We start from the raw sequence: 20,455 nt of genomic DNA, 5'->3' as shown, positions 1-20,455 counted from the left end.
GCTCGGAGCGGCAGCTACGGAGCTGCTGGAGTTTGTCACCATAACACTGCCTGTTTGTGCTTTGTGGGGATGAAAGAACAGCTTTCTTCAATTAGGCTTTGTGCTTCAGCTGGCAGGCGGGTGCCGATTGTCTCAAACTCCACCTCTCGGCCCGGCCTGGCCTGCGGAGCTGGCGCAGAGCGCGCCCAGCCCCGCTGCGGATCCGATCCGCTCGCCGTGGCCAAACTGGGAGAAATCCCACTGGGAACAGCAGCCACGTGTGTTGCGGATGATAGATAAATATGATTGTTCATAAATGATACAGCCAGGATGAGAACAGTTCTCCCAGCTAGCCAGATGACACCCCTGCCTTCAGATGGGTCCTGGGGTCGAGTGGACTGTTCCATCCCATCCCCCAAAATGTACGGGTCACCCCACACCTGTATCCCTCCCTTGGAACATCAAGTGCCTGTAACCTCATTGGCCATGCCTTATTCCAACCCACCTTGAAGCCCCGGATAAGGAGGCTTCGAGGGGCCACGCGGTCTCTTGGAACTTCATCCCCTCTTGGAACCTCCTCCCCTCTCTTGGAGCTTCCCCTCTCCTGGAGCATCCCTTTGTCTCTCCCCTCGCCGACCCTCTCAGGCCCGGCCACGTGCTGCGCCTGGGAGCACGAGGCAGAACCTTCTGCACCCCCAATAAACCTCTTTCCCCAAGAGCAAACTTCAGAGACCTCTGCCTCCTTTCATCCACACCGTGCTGGAGAGTGCTATTTTCCACACACGTGCACTAGCTGGGCTCGCTACTCCGACCCGCTGGAATTGTCATGCTGTAGGATCACAGAATGAGTTGGAAGGCAGCGTTAAAGGCTTTCTCATCCACAATAAGCAGGGGCTTCTTCCCACTCAGCCAAGTCCCTCAGAGCCCCATCCAGCCTGACATTGAATGTTTTGTTTCCAGCGATGGGGCATCCACCACCCCTCTGTGTCAGGATCCACCACCCTCATTGCATTAATTTTCTTCCTCATGCCTATCTGACTCTCCCCTCTTTCAGTTTCAAACCTTTCCCCTCTCATTCTATCCTTTCTCGATGCTTTTCCTCCTCAGTCCCTGCTCCATGCACCTGCAAGTAGCTGGCATGGCACGGAGAATCCTGCTGGTTCCTAAAGAAGAGTTCAAGCTCATTTCAGAGCATTTTAAAGTGGTGGTGCAGGGACAGCAGGCTCTTTCCATTGACTCGGGCAAGTTTGGAGGAGGTTGCCTGGATACCTGGCTATGGAACACAGCATGTGTGAGCAGCCGATGGATATCTCTTTAATAAGAAACAGGGCATGGGGAGGGAGCTGCCTCAGTGCCAGGGTGGATTTATAAGGCACTGACTGCTCTGTGTCAGGCAGATTTGCAGACTGGGGGAATCTGAAGGGGGTTTATGGCTCACCGGAAGCTGATAGCAAAGCCATATCAAAAAGTCAAAACGCACCACCCATGGCAGCCCTTCATGGGGAAAACTGACTTATAAAATGGGATCTAGAGAGTGCTGTGATTTTGCCTCAGAGCTCCTGAAGGATGAAATGCATTTCCTGAGTTAAGACATGACAGAGAATAAAGTATGTGGAGACCCTGAGATGAATGAATGATGATTTATAACAATTAAAATCAAATATACATCTTGACACTCAAGCAAGTTCACATAAGATGCTAACAGCTCTCTGCTATTTGTCATCTCTGTTATTTGTCATCTGTCCTTTTCTGCTTGCATCCTTTACCATAATCACCCTACAAAAAGAGAGATCACAGAGAATGTCCACCTGTCCTACCCCCTGCCAGGGGCCAGCCCTGCAGTGTGACCCTGGGCTGTCACACAGCTGAAATTCCTCTGCTGAAGCCAGAACGGCTCGTGGTGGCTTTTTTCATGTGCCAAACGATGGAGAAAGATGAATATGGATTTTTGCACGTGTCCTGTGCTGGCCCTCTTAGCAGGACTCTGCTGAGGTCTGGGGTGGGTGAGTGGTGAGCAGTGTTGGGGCATGAGGAGGCAGCAAAATCGTGACCCAGGAGAGGAGCTCTGCTCCTTCATGGCGCTTGGAGGTTAATTGTAAATCCTTTCCCTGGGAATAAACACAAGCACCAGTGATGTGAGACCCTGCTCAGCCTCGGTAGAAAGAATTGCTCTTCATGCCCTGAGCTCAGACTCTGATTATTTATTTATTTCCTTTCGGGGCTCAAAATATTTCTCAACAATAATCAAGGGAGGAACAATGGCCCATTCACTGAGCTCTCCCTTGTCCCAGCTCCAAGTGGGCATCGCTGCTGAGAGCTGCACTGAGCCGGGGCTTGGCAGACCCAGGTGCAACCTCCTTCTCTCCTGGGGATTTCCAGCCTAACCCTGAGCCAGGTAATTGGGCAGCTAAATCCCTTTAAAAGTCTGGGCTCTTTCCTCAGCTCCTTCACTGTAATTCCTCTTCTCACAGGTGGGTTGTGAGATTAAACACATGAAAGACTCGGAGGCACCAAATGCCGCGGTGATGAGACCCATCTGACAGAGAGATCAGCTAAAGCCAGGGCAGCCGAGCTGGAAAATGCCTTAGATTTTTCTCCCCGACAGCAGGATGGCCTTGTGGATAATTGATTTCCCCCTCGGAAGGCTTGAAGTATATTTTTAGGGAACGCAAACATTTTTATTTTCACTGCCTATTTTTCTTTCCTCCTCAATAAATGGCTTTTCCTACACAAGGGCTGGCCAGCTGCTCTGAAAATTCAAGGGAAAAAAAAAAAAAAAAAACCTCATTAACTTTCCCAAAGCCTTAATTGTCCCATTTATTTCAGGGCAGTAGGAAAGCCCATCTTTCAGTGGCTCCCTCGCCCTGCTAACAGCTCACCGTAATCCTTTCCATAATCCCCAGGAATGCCGATCGCTCCGGCAGAGTTTGATTCTCCTTGCTGATGAATTGCAGGGTATTTTATATCCCCTTGTCACATCCCCCTTCTCCTGCCTTTGCTCTTTCAGCAAGGAAAGTCACTTTTATGTTACCCATCTGGGCTTCCCCCACCATCAGAGGCTTTTTTTTTTTTTTTTTTTTCCTCTTAGGTACACAAAAGCAAATGTTCTGGGAGCTCTTTAAAATACCTGAGCAACTGGTAGTAAATGAGTAATTTCCTGTTGTTCTAACCCCTTTTTTTTCAGCCCAGTAGTTATCTTAGCTTGGCACGTCAAGATAGTTGCATGATCTTCAGTGTTTTTGTGGATAAACATTATCTCAGCTCATTCCTGAGCTGATCAAACTGATTTTATAAACAGCCCTTGGTAGCGGAAAAGGACTGGTTTTTGGTGTTTTTTTTTTTTCTTTCTTCTTTATTTTTTCCATTTATTCCAGGAGTTTGGTGGATGCTGGCATGCAGGAAAACTACTGTATGTGTGTTTGCATTGCAGAAAGTGCAAATCTGTCCATTTGAATCTTTTTTGAGTGAGCACAGTGGGCAAACGAGGTGGTTTTGCAATGATCTCATCCCAGGATCCCAGCAGAAAACAGCCCGTGTACATAGCAGAGTCTGGAATGTGAGCAGGACCTCATTCATAAACTTCCTTACCGTTTCTTTACACTCAAAGGCAGGAATAAAAAGCAGCCAAAACAAGCAGAAATGGTGTTCCAGAGTTAACCAAATGGGAAAATATATGGATGCGCTTTTAAATTTTGTTGTATTATTGAATTGGGATATTTTTCACCATCTGCAGGAGGCTCACTGTGGTGATACATTCATTCTTTCTCTTGGGTCAGACTGGGAACTTTATTAAGCTTTTTTTATCTTCTTTGTTCTAAACATACTTTTTTTTTTGTGATAACACCTCTGTTTTCTACCACCTGCCCTGTTTCAGTGAAAATACAGAGCTTGAAAAATGTGTTATAAGGGCTGCTATGAAAAGACTGGAGCTCAGTGGCCTGAACTCAGTTACAGAAGGTTTTTAATTAAACCTGTTAAATAGCAAGGGGAGAAAAACAATTAAATTTTGTATTTTTTTATGAACAAAAGCACCTTAGGTCTTCATTCTTCATTCTCCAAAGCAGGGAGGCAGTGAGCAGCAGGTACATACAGGTGAGGTCATCCTGCTGTGCTGGAGTGAAGATGAAATCAATTCAGGCTGTGAAATCTGGCTGGAGGCTCCTCTTCTCTTCACCTGGCTCCCTGGTGGCAGTGGCCAGGGGTCACCAAACAAGGCACAGGCAAATCTGGGCTCCTCAGGCATTTCCCTGGTGAAATACAGTATTTTTAAGGCACATTTGGAGCTTCAGCCAGATGTGAGCTCCACCATGCTAAGCAACATTTTCACTGCTTTTAAGTCCTTTTTGTCAGCTTGGCAGTAAAAATTGGGCTGGATTATTATTGCAGCCACTGGAAGAATTTTTCTGTGGTCTAATATAAGTGCAACCAAGGAACTCTGGCATGTGCCTCCAGCAAGTTGGATTTCCAAGTGGTCTTACTTTTCAGTGCTGGACACTCCCAGGAGGAACTGAGTTTCCAAGAGAAGATGACAGTGGATGTATTCAGTCCAACACAGCTGTAGGTACGGTACAAACATGCAATTAGAGACAGTTCCTGCCCTGGAGAGCTTGGAGTCTAAATAGACAAACAGATCATCTCCAGATGGTAGGGGCTGAGGGCGAGCTGGTGGGAGAGCGAGTGAGTGCGTGGCACTTCTGCTGCTGGATGCACACAGATGGTCAAAAGGCAGGGGAGAGAGAAAAGAGCCCCAGGCCTCCACAGGGAGCAGGGAGCTCGGGTTTCCTGCAGAAAGCCTGCAGGGGATGGGCTGATAGGATGGCTGTGGGGCTGCTTCCTGCAAGGGATGGGGAGAGCTGGAGGAGGGAAGAGCAGGGAGAAGGAAGGAAGGAAGGAAGAAAGGAAGGAAGGAAGTCCATTTATAGCAGCTTCTTCTGAAACGCAGGGGGGCTGCCAATGCGTGTCGATGCCTGGTGGTGAAGAATGGATGTGATTTAACTTTATTAGGCACTCGGGAATTTGCTGTGGAAAGGAGGATTGATGGGGAGGGCACGGATTTTGGCCAATCTGTAAATGAAGAGCGCAGTGGTGAAGAGCTTTTCCACCTCTCGCCATTGCCAGCCTGGAGAGGGGGACTACTGTCCCAAGACAAGGTTGTAGATGGGGTGCTGGAGGATCACAGGAGCAGAAACCCTCCAAAAGGAACTACAGGCTGCCATGTCTGGCCCAGAAAGTCCCTGATCTGCAAATATTTGGGGGCTGAATAGGTTCAGCTTGGTGCAGAGAGAAGTGTCCCTGCCCATGGCAGGGAGGGATGACCTTTAAATTCCCTTCCAACCCTTAACATTCTGTGGTTCTTAGGGGAGGTTGTACAAATCTCATACTCTTCCCCAGGCCTGTAGAGGCTTTGGTCACTTCCAGAGAGAGGACATTTGATGGCATGACCCAAAGGTTTGCTCCTGAAGTCCTGCTCCCTGCCATTTCCCTGCCTTGGTCACCTCAGCCTCCCTTTGGCAGCCGAAGTACAGAAACCACCATTTGCCCGGGAAAACATCTGAGGATTTATTTCATACCACAAGCACTGTAGGTGGCTGTAAGGCTTGGGAGGATGTAGATGAGAAGGATTTGTGGGGAAGTATTGAATGGTGGCCAGAACAATAAAATCTAAGAAGAGAGAGGCACCTCTCCAAGAAGGGCTTCACCAGAGTGGGACAAGGAGCAAAGCATCCACCAGGCATCAAATGGCACATGGCTCTGTGCTGATTCCAAGAGTTCACCACCAAACATGGGAAAACTCTCGTATTTAACTTGGCAAGAGGTGAGCTGATTTAACTGGTATAGCAGAGATGTAGTTGTGCAGAATAAATCAATGGGCCACAAATTACACAGGAAATTTGGGTCTGGCGTTCAGGGTCGAGGAAGGTGGGAAGATGAAGGAAGTAAAACCTGATACCTTTTTAAATATTGCTTCAGGGTAGAGATGACCTTGCTGTAATTCTTGCAAATTCCCTATAAAAAGGGCAGGAATGCATGGCAAGCCACCCTTCTCCAACAGGTATCTGGTGACACAGGGCAAAACTGGAGCAGGCAGAATGAAAGCCATGGCAGTAATCACAGCCCTTTGGATTAAAAGGAAATTATACCAAGGTAGGATGATTTGGATACAATGAACCCAACAAGGCAATCACCTGCCCTTCATATGGGCTAAATTTCTAGGGGAAATATTAACTGGATGAGGGTTCTTACAAACTGTAACTGGAGTGAGACCCATCAATGGTTTCATCTGACAAAGTGACTGGTTCAACTGGTGCCATGTCAAAGCTCTGCACATACTTGGCTGCTACCAGGAAAGCTTTGGTCTTCTAAAAATAGCAGCTTTACCTGTTTCACACTCACTGTCTTCAGATTTGTGTAAGTTGAACTTTTTAACCTAAAAAGAAATAATCATGATCAACTGAGTAGCGTTGTGCAAATCAGAGATTATAAAGCCAGTAAGGATAAAATGAATGTGTAAAGGATCTCCTTTGAAAAGACATTCAGTGTCAATAAAAACTCTGCATAGATGAAAATATGTCACTTGAGGCAAATGAAAAAAATACACACCTGGTTTCTGGTCAGAAATTTGTTTAGTTGCATTTTCCAGCAAATGAATCTTCTTTTTTGTTTTGCTTGTCTTTCTTCTAATGCATTTAGCTTTCCATCTACCCTATAACCCTATTCCATCTAGTCTAGACTGAATTTCCAACTGCCTTGTGATTTGATTAAGTTGAGCTAATTCTCATCAGATGATTTGAAAACAACTCGATACAGCTTCTTCAGATACCTTGGCAAGCTGATCCCTACCTACTTGCAACTGCCTGGGATCACTTCTGATAATTCAGATCATCTGTGATGCCTTTGGGGACTGATCCAAATTCTGCTAAACCAGCACAGAAGTTTGCCCTGGTCTAATAGGCTTTGGACCAGCCTCCAGCCTCTCCAAAACAGCAGGTCATATATCTGACTGAAGGTAAAATGTTTGGCTAAGTGCCTACAAAATGCATTGTAATACAAGCTGGGGATAATCAGAAGACAAATTTTGTGTATGTGCAAAGTATTAGTGCCCTTAATGATAAAATGCTCATGCTTGACATAATTTTTGGAAGAGGCTTGGAAACGGCAGGCTCGAGCTGCTTTCCACATGGGAATACCTTGCAGGCAGTAAAGAGCAGATGGAAAAGATCAGCATGGAGGGAATGAAGTGCTCTCCATGCTGCAAACCCCAGGATCCGTGGATGTGAGCTACTGACACTTTGTTATGGGCTGTTTGCCCTAAACAGACATCCTCCCAGCCCTGGAAATGCTTTCCTGACAGGCACAGGCCATGCTCATTGTCAGCTGAACCTGTTTGGGGAATGTCTCTGGGTAATCTGCTGGTTCTCCCTCAGGGGATTCTTCATTCCCTTTACTCCCTGAAAACCAGAGAGCCTGTGTGGTCCCTTCCCCTGCAGCAGGACACAGCTGATGTCCCAGGGTCACCAAAAGATCATGGGCAGGCACCTGAGCACACGGGGAGAGGAATGGTTTTTGTGTCCCCACAGCCTGCCCAGCTCTGTGCCACCTCAGAAACTCCCATCTGGTGATGATGCAGTGCAGGCTGCACCTTCCTGAGCTGCAGCACTGGAGCCACCAAGTAATTCAATCAAGGGAGCTTTAGGACAGGAGGAAATCGTGGTGCAATTCAGAAAAGGCCTGTCCACACCGAGGCACTCGGTTCATGGTTTTGGCAGAGCCCTTTGTATCAGCAGCAATGGCTAATCACTAAACAGATGGGCTGAAAAATCACTTTGTGATATGGATGGGCTGCGAGGAGAAGCATATTCCTAAAGCAAGGCCCTGGATGTTCATTCAGAGTTTTTCCAGAGGGCTGCCTTGTCTGGGGCCCAGCACACGGATCTGTCTCCCTGTTCCTGAAGTGCACATCCTTAAAAAGCTGCCACAAAATGCTCCAGCCCAATCCTGCACCCCAGGAGAAGATGGCAGACAGCTGGTGACTGCCTTACCTGCGGTGTCATCCCACAGGGATGGGATGTTTTGGCAGTGACTGTGGTTCTACACCAGGGTTTTGCTCATTTTTATTGTCCAGGGAGGAGATAGACCAGGTTCCAGTGAAGAATTTTTCAATCTGAGCACTTTGGTAACTGTTAAGGGGGAAAAAAATTGAATTACACTAAAGACTTTAACTAGGTTAAACTGTGCAGGAAGCAAGGGAGAACAGTCCTTTCCAGAGCAAGATCTTGCTCAAGAATGCCCAAGAAAGACTTGTAACATCTTGGTTTCTTTTTTTCATGCACCCAAGTGGCACAGACATGTTAAAGTGACCTGTTCAATGCACTGTTTTATACTGTTTGGAATATATACTGTTTTATAATACTGTTTTATAATGTTTGGAATAACTGGTGGCACTGCAGGTTTCTGTCCTCTCTAATTTTTTGACACATTCCAGCCGCCCCTTGAATTATTCTAATTCAAGAATAAAAAAATCATTACCAATAGGAGCTTTTGCTACTGTTATTGCTTTTGATAGCAATGCCAATTTAAAAATCTTCAGTGCAGAGAATACCTCTAAGTGCCCAAACTCATGTTTGCTAAATTTTCCTTTCTTTCCTTCATGAGCTTCTTATTTCATTATTTTATTTACCGTGTTCCCAGATATAATCCAGCTCTTCACTGTGTGAAGTGCAGCAAAAAAACCCTCAAAAACTTAACGAAGCCAAAAAAGTCTAACTCTGCTCTACCAAGGGAAGAAAAGGTTCTGAAGGATGTGATGCCTCACCTTGAGCTGCTTCAGGACTTGAGAGCAAAACATCTCTGAACTTCTGCATCCTTCATCTACAAGGTCCTTTCCCTTGGACCAGTCCTGGAGTGATCTCATCCCCAAGGAATGCAACATCCTTCTTAGAGGCACAGTATGGATAAATGGCTGGGAACAGATGCTTGGTAAAACAAGGAGACCAGGGAGTTCTCAGCAAAGCTGGAACAGATGTTGTTCCACAGTGACATTGTTTTCCCCTGGAGTCTATTTACTGTTGTCTCAAGGAGAAGAATTTTAATTTTTGTACAGATTTTTATATTTTCCTGCAGCTTCTTATCCAACTTTGCAGCTCTTCCTGATGATCCAGGCATCTCCACAAACTCCTGCAGGAGCAGCCACACCGGGCTGTGCACTTCACCTGCAGCGTCACATCTCTGGCTGGAATTTGCCATTGTGGTGGTCCCATGGAAAATATGACAAAACTCTTGAGGAATAACTGCTCTCCTGGCAGGGTTTTGCCATTCCATGTCCCATTTAATGTTGTGCAGGTGCATGAATGTCCAAATGCTCCTTGAGCTCTGTCCTAATCTGTGGCCACTTCCCTGGGGAGCCTGTTCCAGTGCCCAACAACCATCTGGGGAAAGAGCCTTTTCCAAATATTTCACATTTTCCTAATAGAAAAGCTAATCACCACCCCTAACACAACTGTAGGCACCTCAGTTCATGTGATTTTGGGTAGTTTAGGACCAAAATGCCTTTTTTTTTCTGCTTTTGTGCATGGAATCAGGACACTGAGGCTTTGTGCGTTTTCATCATGGTCAGATTCCTTCACAGCTCTGCCCATCCAGGGAAGGTGAGCTTCACGTGCCAGCAAAGAGAAACATCCTGCTGGTAAAAGTCTGGCAAGTTAATAGATTGTTGGGACATCCCAGCCCTCCCATGTGTCTGGAAGCACAGGAGACCCGAGTGGAGTCTTCCCTCTGGACAGAAAACAGGCAACACCCAATCACCTCCTCTGCAAGGACACACAGAGCAGGTGCTGCTGTCTTCAGAAGGGACTAAACAAGATTTATGAGGTAGATCAGCAAACCCAGGGTGATCATAATCAATAATCAAACTCACTGCCTGCAGACTCTGATCCCCACCTCACCTTCTGCTGTGATGTTACACAGGCAAAGCTTGGGAAAACCCAGTCCTGGAGAGGACACATGGGAATACTCAAACCTTCAGGGTGTGTAGGGACAAAATGAGGGGTAATGACTTCAAACTGCCAGAGGGCAGGGTAAGATGGGATATTGGGAAGGAATTCTTACCTTTGAGGGTGGTGAGGCCCTGGCACAGGGTGTCCAGAGAAGCTGTGGCTGCCCCTGGATCCCTGGAAGTGTCCAAGGCCAGGATGGATGGGGTTTGGAGCAACTTGAGACAGTGAAAAGTGTCCATGCCCATGGCAGGGGGTGGAATGAGATGGGCTTTAAGATCTCTTCCAACCCAACCCATTCCATGCATCTTCCATCAGTGGCTCATGTTGCAGCTCTCCTTGTTGGCTGAAGATCTTTAGGAGATCCCACCTGGACCCTCAACTGGCTGGCAGCTTTCTCTTCCTGGCATCAGGAAAGCAATATGAATTTTGCCTGGTTTCTGATTTTTAGGATAAGAATCCTACAGTGTTAAGGTGTGTGAGGAAGTCCTGTTAGGATTGTGGGTCAGAAAAGCACCTGGACTCAGGGGAAGAGAAGCATCCTCAGCTTTTGAAATGCCACTGGTGTGAATACACACAATAAAGCAAAGGGGTCAGCAAAACCCACATGACAAACAATAAATACTGGAGAGCAGCAGGTAGTTGTGCAGAAGCAGAAACCAATGCAGAGGCAAGCAGACAGCTCAAATTCACAAGCTGAGATAAACCCAAAGCTGAGCTTGACCTGCCTTGATCACAACCCAAGGAAGGCTTTTATCAGATGTGTTTAAACAAATCCCTTCGGCGATTCCTGACTTGTGTCAAGGGAAAAATATATTTTGTCCCTGAAAGAAAACTCTTACAGCTCCTTCCAAACTCACCAGTAAATCAACACAAGCCGGAGATCTCAACTTGGCAGCTGCTGGTCTTCGTTCTCTTTGCTCATCTGAAGGGGGGGTCTCAGCTTTTGGGGGGCCTGTGCTTGTGCAAAGCAGCAGGACCAGCTCTGCACAAGGCCCATGCAGTGCAGGGGCATTTTGAGGAGCAGACTGGCACTGCCCAAGATCCCAAAGTGGGTGGCATGGCCAGGAGCCTCTCTCCCCATGCTGCCTGTGGTCCCACTGCCTCCAGCCTGGCAGCACCAGCACCCACCAGCCAGGGACTAACCTTGCTCAGCAGCAGGTCTCAATGTATTTTAATATAAAATCAGTCCCCAGATAAACTGTGACACTCTCAGACACTGGCAGGGAGCCAGACCAGTTCCAGATCAAGCTCCATGCCAGAACAGAAGTTCTTGCAGCTCAAGGAGCCCAAAAGATCAGTCAAGACCCAAAATACAAACTCAGACTCTTACTGCTTGTCTTCCACTGTGGAGACTTATTCAGTGGAGTGCTAAGAATCTGGAATGGAAGGGAATCATCTTTGCAGATGCAATGAATTTCTCCAGGCAGCAGAACGGGTGGCTGCAAAGAGGTTTTCAGATATGGTCACACAAATGGTCTGAATCGCCTCTGGCCTGGATCAGGAATAGTGTGGAAGCAGAACCAGGCAGAACCAGGACAGTGACTGTCCCCCTGTTCTGAGCACTGATGAGGAACCTTGAATAATGGGGTCAGTTCTGGGGTCCTCACTGCAGGAAAGAAATTACAGAATCATGAAATGTCTTTTGAGGAGCTGGAGTGTGTCCAGAGAAGGGAACGGAGCTGGGGAAGGGTCTGGAGCTGCAGGAGTGGCAGAGGAAGCTGAGAAAAGGGCTCATCCTGGAGCAAAGGAGGCTCAGGGGGATCTTGTGGCTCTGCACAGCTCCTGACAGGAGGGGACAGCCAGGGGGTCAGGATCTGCTCCCAGGGACAGGGACAGGACAAGGGGAAAGGGCAAAAGTTGTGCCAGGGGAGGGTAAGGTTGGACATCAGGAAGAATTCCGTCCCTGAAAGGGTGGTCAAGCATTGGAATGGGCTGTTCAGAGAGGTCTAGGAGTCACCACCCCAGAGGTGTCCAAGGAATGACTGGACGTGGCACTCAGCGCTCTGGGCTGGATGACAAGATGGAGATTGTCCAGAAGTTCTACTCTGTGATCTTGGAGGATCAAGGATTTTGTGATTCCAGGAAATAATCACTCCTGAAACACAGAAGGGGACGAGCAACAGCACAACCCTGCCTTGTGTCAGCACAAAGCCCCCACCACGGTCCCAACCCCGTGCCCCAAACTCCCGTGGGGCCACATCCATCCCACCTGAGAATGTGACCACTGACATGATGCTCTGCCCCTCAGGCAGGATTTCATCTTCCCAAGATTATCCCAGACTCCTGTTTGGCCACCCCATGCCCTGCTAGGTCCGTTCAGCCCGTGTGACTTTGCAGAGGTCAGGTGCTGCACTCGGGCTGCTCCCGTAGCCTCCGTCAGGAGGTCACAGCTATAAATAGGGGTTTTCATAAGGCAGGACCTGCACAAGTCCTGGCACAAACAGTGTGGAACACTCTGAATGAGCAGGGTTTGATGGGAAGAGCCTGCTGCCCGCCTGGCTTGGCAAAGCCCACAGCCCTGTTTGGGATTAAACACTCCGATTTCCAGCAGAACGAGCTGTTAGCCTGGCTGAGGCCATTCCAGCTTATTTCATAAGTGTCTTAGACAGATGTTTAAAGGATTTATGTAAGGTTGGCTGAAGTCAAACACAGGTGTAAGAGATGAAAGGGGAATGGGAAAAATGCACTGTGATGATCATTTTTCCATTTCTCTATTTTTTTTCCCCTGGCTGTTGATTCTAGTGCCCTTTCCATGCAATGTCTGTGCTGTGAGTCACTGAGAAAAAAAAAAAAACAAAACTATTTTTATTTACTACCAGTAAGGAATGAAGTTTTACACAAAGCTGTGCTGAAGCTGTGCTCTCTTCTCCTGTTTCAGCTCTCCAGTTTATTTTTGCTCTACTTCATCTGCTTTCTGCTCACAAGATGTGCTGAGCAGACATTGCCACTCTGAGGAAGGGGAGAAAATTAAAGATGTGGAAATTCACTGCAGCCTGCTCATTATTTGCCTTTCCCAGCATGTAATGCATGAGTCTCATTCCTGCCTGTGCCAGCCTGGCCTCTGGATATCTCCAGTGGTTGTGGAATAAGCCTTCACATCTTCTTGTGTGGTTCTGGAGCTCACCAGAACCAACAGCAACAAAGGAACTGCACTGTGGTTCTTTAAGACCCCTCACACATCACTTGCTGCTTTTCCCAGGGCACTGCACGAGGATTTTGTCCATGGGGTGAAAGTCCCACCTCGCACCAGGTTCTCTGTCCCAACCCAACTTGGCACCCACTGAGGGAAGCTCTGGTGCAGCGGGATAGACAGGAAAGAGCTTCTGTGCCCTGGGGTGGACCAGAGTGGGTGTCCTGGAGCTTCCCTCTCCAAGGAAATCCCTACACCTGACTGAGCAGGGACTGTGGGACAAACACAGCCCAGCCTGCTGCTCTTCCACACCGTGTGGAGTATCTCATCCCATCCTAATGGGCTCTGTTGATTCTAAAAGGTGCTTTGGTATCAGGCCTTGAAATAGCACCCGAAAATCCCCCACAGGCATCTGTGATCCCACCCAGAAAACAATTCCTCCCATCTTTCCAGTGACTTTCCAAGTCACTGTTCCTTGGTATGCTCTGGACACATCTTGGGCACAGTTCAGGTCTGGAGCCCTGAAGTGGTGATGGGTATTTCTAGGGGATATTTTGGTGTCTGATCTGTCAAATGGTACCCGGGAAGAAAAGGCAAATCCCTGGGATACGCCTGAGGGGGTGAATCATCAACCTGTGTTAGCTGGGAGCATCCAAAGGGTGGATGGCTGAGAGACAAGGTCTGCCTGTCCCACTCCTCTTTGCATTTTGCACCTCACCTTTACAGAAAAACCCGTTCTGTGGTGGTGCAAAGCCCACGGAAGAAGACAGAGAAGACTTTTGTCCCGGAAATACTTACAAGAGAAGCGAGGGGGAAGAGAGCACAGCTCGTGGTCAAATCCACAGGAATCATTCCCCCTGGTTAATTATGGAGCCCAAAACCCACAGGTGAAGGCAGAGCATCCCCATGCTGCAGCTGGCAGGGAGGGCTGGGGCAGCCGGGGAAGGTCATCGGCGGAGGCGGCGGCAGCGCCAGGAGCTGAGCTCACATCTCCCGGCTCCCCAGCCAGTCCCCGACCCACAGGGCCATTTTTTCCTCTCCGTTCTGCCTCATTAGCACCAGTAAGCACTTCTGTCATCAGGGACACGCACACTCTGGTGGGGAGTGTAACAGAAATGCCTATTAATAAATGAAATAATACTTTCCAGTTTTCAAGGCTCTCGGTGGCGGCCGCTCAGCAGCCCCGGCTGAGTCAGGCTCTTTTATTTACACCCTCAGCCCTGCCAAACCTGTTGTTTGCCATGGCCTGGGCTTGTCCAGGCTGCTGAAGGATTGCCTGGAGCTGGCCACGCAGGCAGCCCCAGATGGGGACCCGGGAGCCAGCGATGCCGGTGGTGCGGCAGGAATGGATGGGAGAGCAGCCGGCGGGGAAGGGGGCCCTGGGCTGGGCTGTTCTAATGGGAGGACAGAGGCAGCTCCATAACAAATGTTTTGTGTTAGCCCCGAGAGCCTCCAGCCCCATGGTGGGGATCCGTGTGCCGGCACGGAGCTGGGGCTGGGGCAGAGTTATTGCTCCATTCTCCTCACAACAATGTCACACCACGGGACGTGTTTTATGGGGACATTAATCCACACAGCAATGGCCTGACTGCGTCTCACCACCTGAGGTGTGCATTAGCTGCCTCTATAACATAGACTCCAGTGGGTTTTATTGCTGTTCCAGCAATTTAGAGCCTTTTAAAAATCTCCCGTTAAGCTCTACTCTTCCAGGTCCCAATCTAGATAATGGTGGAAAAGCCCCAAACCTCCTCATCCTTATCCTGTCTCTCAGCTGATGCCCAGTCAGCTCAAGTTTTGCAGGCATCAGAGCTGTTCTCCTGTATTTCCTGGAAGAAAACAAGGATAACAAAGTGATTTGATATGTTCTTCCTTCTCTTATATTCATGCTACAGCTATTGAGACTGAGTGCAATGAGTTTATCTTGTTGGCCAGGACACCCATCACATCCAAGATCTCTCTGCCACCAGCACCTCAGCTGCCACCTCCTTTTGTATCCCTGAGAGTCAGCTGGGAGCTGCTCCCTCTGTCTCTCTAGTCCTTGCTGAATCTATTGCTACAAGAAGAAGGATTACCAGTAAAGTGTTCTGCTCTCAGGAGGTATTTATATTGTCAAAACAGAATGAAAAAAGAAAAAAAAAGTAAAAAGCCTAAAGTTAAATGTTCTGGCTGGTGAAACAGAGCTGGAAATCATCAGGACCTCTCACCTGGCCTGTGTGCCACCTGTGAGGCACCTGTGGCATCACTGTGCCCCAGAGCCACCTTGCCATAACACAGGGGGCTGAGCCACAACTCTGATTTTAGCTACAACTGCAGCAGTCCTCTTGGGAACTGCCTCCCCAGCCTGTCTCATTCCACTTTTCACCAAACTCCCTCCATCCACTGCATGAGGACCAGGTAGACCCCCATGTTTTCCATCAGTTCCTTATTCTTTCGCCCATGCCCAGCCATCCCCTTTGGGAAGATAACACACTGTGGCCTCAGGGGGTTGGTTTTCAGGTGCCTCACATTCCTCCTGTGCTCATCCCACCCAGCTGGATCCATGCTCCCCTTTCTGGAGGAACAATCCAAAGCATTCCTCACACCAGAGACCTCCCCACAAGAGAAGTAATTTCCGTGCTGAGGCCCAAATTGCATTAACTCATTAAGGCTGCACATCTTGACCCAGCTGCCACTCTTGAAAAGGTCCCCACTTAGGTTTGACAGGAATGTCAGCAATTCAGATGCCTAATGAAAGCAGGGAAGGGTTGTCACTCCAACCACACCAACGGCTAAATTCCCTGTCCCTCTGCACTCCAGGGAATGCCAGGCCACAGGATGCTGCCCTCTCCCTGCAGTGCAGGGTGGAAATGGCACCAGCCATGGGATAATTTGTAGACAGGGAGAAAAGATTTGGTGTTAGAAAGGTGATTTTGGAAAATTTGTTGTTGCTCCATCCTTAGAAGCATCCAGGGAAAGGTTGGATGGAGACTGGAGCAATCTGGGATAGTGGAAGGCATCCCTGCCTATGGCAGGGATTTGGAACAGGATGAGCTTTAAGGTCCCTTCCAATCCAACCATGCTGGGATTCTATGATTTGACCATTCTGCCTTGGACTTCCCAGATGAGCAGGACAGACTTTTGGAATCCTGCCATCATCCCAACAACAGCAGTAACAGAGACAGTGACAGTCGGCCTTGAGTCATCTCTGACAAACACTGGCATTAATTCTTGGCAATTCTCTGTCATGCTGAAGGAAATTTTAAAGGAACAAAATGGTCACCCATTAAACAAACACCCTGGAGATCCTGACAACAGGAGCTTCTGCCTGGGACCAGAATTGCTCTTATCCCAATATTCACCTTTAGGCTGGTGGTCACTCAGCTCAGAGAGGCCAGATCAAATTGCCAGAAAACCATCAATTTTAGGACTATGTTTTTTTGCTTTTCATGTTTATGAGAACACCACAGCCCCAGACTAAAACTCTCCTGGTCAGTGTCCACAGGGGCATTATGGTTTTCTCCCTAGGACTTTCCACCTGGGTGATGGTCTCAGTGATCACACGTGGAGCTAACTCCCCAGGTAGGAGGTTATGTTTTGTGCCACCAGCCACAATACTGGTGACCTCTGCTAAAGTGGTGGCAAGAGATCCCAAAAAGGGACATTTTGGAGTAGGAACAAGAGGCAAGACAAACTCACCAACTCCAGCTTGCATGGCTGACCAAGAATGGAACTTCCACTGACATTTTATTTGAGATACCTCCTATGTTAATGCAAACACTTTTTCTCTACACAAACACACTGGATTTCTAAAATTCAGTCCATGAGGAACTTTCCTGAACATGGAAACTGGACTCAACCAAATCACACCTCTCTGCTGTCCCCATCAGCTTGAAGAGATGCTGTTTTTGAGGATCCTGTGACACAGAGGGAATGTGAAACACATCTGATATCTGAAAGCTCTTTCAGGGCTTCCTCCAGAGGCCAGTAAGCCTGGCTCTGTGTTTAACTCTTATTTTACAATACTCCTGTGGAGAGGAGCAGCACAGATCTTTTCTCATCCATTCTTGGAGGAGGTGGAACTGCCAGCGTCATGGAGAGATGTCCCACCAGCTTTGGAGCACACGCTGCAGAGGGAACCTCAGTACAATAATATTCCAGGAATGAGAACATTTCTCCCACTGCTGCCCCTTGGGATGCAGAGGAGTCACCATACAAAATGCAATTCTTTTCTGGCTGGGAAAAAAAAAAAAAAAATCCTGAGCAACTGCAAGACAATAGCTGGGCCCCATTGTCTCCCCTCGCTTTCAGGAGACATGTGTGGGAGATGTGTGAGGCTTCTCTCGCTGCACACTGAACTGGCATTGTCACAGAGAGCTGGATTCTCCTCTGCTTTGTGTCCAGGGATGATTTTGGAAGTGGAAACCTCACTTTAGCCATGAACAATCTGTGAAGGTCAGCTTGCTGTACTGCTGGGTGCTTATCTGGTTTGGTTATCACAGTGACAGAATTTCTCTCCCTCATGGAAAAGTCATTGACAAAGGAGAAAGGAAATGAAGCTGCTGTTGATGGTGAAGCTTTGCCTGTTTAGTGGTGGGTTTGGCAGCTCTGGACTTGATGGACTCAATCTCAGAGGTCTTTTCCAGCCTTAACAATTTTATAGTGCTATCCTTCCCACCTTCTCAGTCTTGGTCACTGGCCTTGCACAATGACCACAAGATGACACTGTCCTGGCATCCAAATAGTCCCAGAGGAGCCATTCCAGCTGGTTGCATACTTGCATCCCTCTCCCAAATGGCCACACCATGCACGTTGCCCTTCAGCTTTTTGCCAAGTTTGCTTCATACAGGCCAGAAAAACTGAAGTGAAAAATAGCTCCCAAGAGTTTCATCCTGCTCTGCAAGTGTGTCTCTGGTTTCTAAAGTAAAGAAAACCTCCAAGAAGCAGGCTAAAATGAGGAGAGTTACTTCCAAATTCTGGATAAAAAGAAATTTTAGGCCTTGAGGTAAATAAGAGCTGTTCCAGGATGTTTAACAAGGAGCAGACTTGTAGAAGACCACCAGCACCAAGGATGTGGGGCTGAGAGCTGGGTTATCCCTGCAGGAATCTCTCCCAGCTGATCTCTTCAGTGTTCCATGAGGAGGACATCACAGTTCTGTTGGTCTCCTTGGATAAAACCTTCTCCAGGCCTTGGACAGTGGAGGAAACAAGGACAAATCTGAATTAAGCAGATTTCTAACCTTCTGCTGCAGGGGAAATGTCCCACCTTGACCCTCACACAGCAAATGGTGTCACAACAGTGACCTCCTGACCCCAAATCATTAAAAACTCATGTTCCCCAGAGTGGGGAAAGGAAGGTCACCCATGAGCTGTGCTCCTGGAGCACACTCAGCTCTGGTGGTATTGGGGTCTAATGAGACCCTAAATGTAGCAGAACCTAAATCTTTGCCAGAGACAGAGGAAGATTTCCTAAATCCCAAAGCTCACAGGGTTTTCCAGCAGAGCCCAAACCCAAGACCATACCAAGACATCATCAAAGATCTTCGGTGCAAGAAGTATCAAGAAGGGGTGGAATCACCCTTGCTCTATTATTGACCTCTTCTCAAACCCTGTCTTGAGGGAGTTGAGCCAGGGGATATTTAGCTCCAGGACTGGTTCTGACTGAAGTTCAAGCTCAAACCACTCCAGTCAGAGTCCAGCATCATTTAAAGCCCAGGTTTGGCTGGGCTGTGGTTCAAAAGAAAAAGTCCCTGCTCCATGTTGTGCTTCCTGTGGAATGTGGCTGCTCATGCAGTGCATGGGATCCATGGGATGTAGAGGTGGATTTGTGGGCCACTTGTCTGTGAAGGAAGGACTGTGCAGTTTTTGTTTAGTCTGGTTATAAATGTCATACGTTATATATCCTTCACCATTTCCTCGTAGAGACCACTTTGCTAATGGATATCTGCACCAGGAAACTTCTGTGGCTAGACAGCCAAAATGTTACCTTCTTCACTTTCAGCCCTTCCTTATAACACTGTAATTCCTCAGGATTTATGTCATTCCAATATTTGTTTCATTCTCCCCCAGTTGCTGCTCGCCAAGCCAGTGATATTTCATTTATTTTAATCTTTCTTCCAGAAATTCCATTTTTCCAAGCAGAACCTTGGTGCTGTGTTTTTTTTTATTCCCCTGGTGTTCATCTCATTTGCCAAGGGAAGGCTAAGGCACTGCTGTGTTATATTCCATGTGAAAATTATTTTATTAGCGCAGTGCACTGGTCTAAGAGAAGAACTTGTCTTAACCAGAGCTAAACACCCGCCTTGCCTTTTAACTTTGGTAACTGTGACATAAGAACTGAAACTGCTGGATCTGGTTCGTTTCTGGGAAAAAAAAAAAAAGAAAAAAAGAAAAAAAAGAAAAAGAAAAAGAAAAAGAAAAAGGAAAAGGAAAAGAAAAAGAAAAAGAAAAAGAAAAAGAAAAAGAAAAAGAAAAAGAAAAAGAAAAAGAAAAAGAAAAAGAAAAAGAAAAAGAAAAAGAAAAAGGAAAAGGAAAAGGAAAAGGAAAAGGAAAAGGAAAAGGAAAAGGAAAAGGAAAAGAAAAAGAAAAAGAAAAAGAAAAAGAAAAAGAAAAAGAAAAAGAAAAAGAAAAAGAAAAAGAAAAAGAAAAAGAAAATTAAATTGAGAGATTTGGGGTTTTTTGGTCTTGCTGAAACTACTCATATATAAAGCACCAGCAGTGTCATGTAACACAGACAAATCTATTTTTTGTGGAATAACCAGAAGGGTTGTTTTTTCAGGAACACGTAGATCAGTTACATGCATTCTCTACTCGTTGCCATTTATAATTTTGTGTGTAAGGAATTTAAACTCTGAGTTGTGCTGCCCTGTGTGGAGGGGAACACTTGGCTGAATAAACCTGACAAACTGTTACATCAGACCCGCAACAGGCAATTACTGATTATTGAGGGAAATTGCTTCATACATCAGTCGATACATCATGTTGTAATTATTTCAACATTAAAGGGGGAAAGATCAGTTTGGATAGGTGTGCAGCCCTATTAATAAATTATTTTTGGGTGCTTCCTGCTCCATTTGCATTAGGCTTTCCTCAGGGGATGAGATTTCTCTTTGAATTTTGCTGAAATATTGCCCAACACACCTATACTTGCAAAGTATTTGACTGGTGAAAGGGAAGGGGGAAGTCAAGAACTGTTTTTTCTCTTTAACAGTTTTAAAAATCACCTATAATTTTGTTGGGTTTTTTTAATTACAAACAGAATTTGAAAAAATGAAGAGTTTACAAATCTCCCCATAAAGCTGTGATTTTCTTTGCATGGCTAATTTTGCTCACTGGAAACTGAGTTTTCCGCAAGACAAAATTTTTTTCTCAAAGCAGA

This window comes from Lonchura striata, chromosome 6, assembly GCF_046129695.1.
Source record: "Lonchura striata isolate bLonStr1 chromosome 6, bLonStr1.mat, whole genome shotgun sequence".
In the NCBI taxonomy this organism is placed as follows: domain Eukaryota; kingdom Metazoa; phylum Chordata; class Aves; order Passeriformes; family Estrildidae; genus Lonchura; species Lonchura striata.
This window is presented reverse-complemented; position numbering follows the sequence as displayed.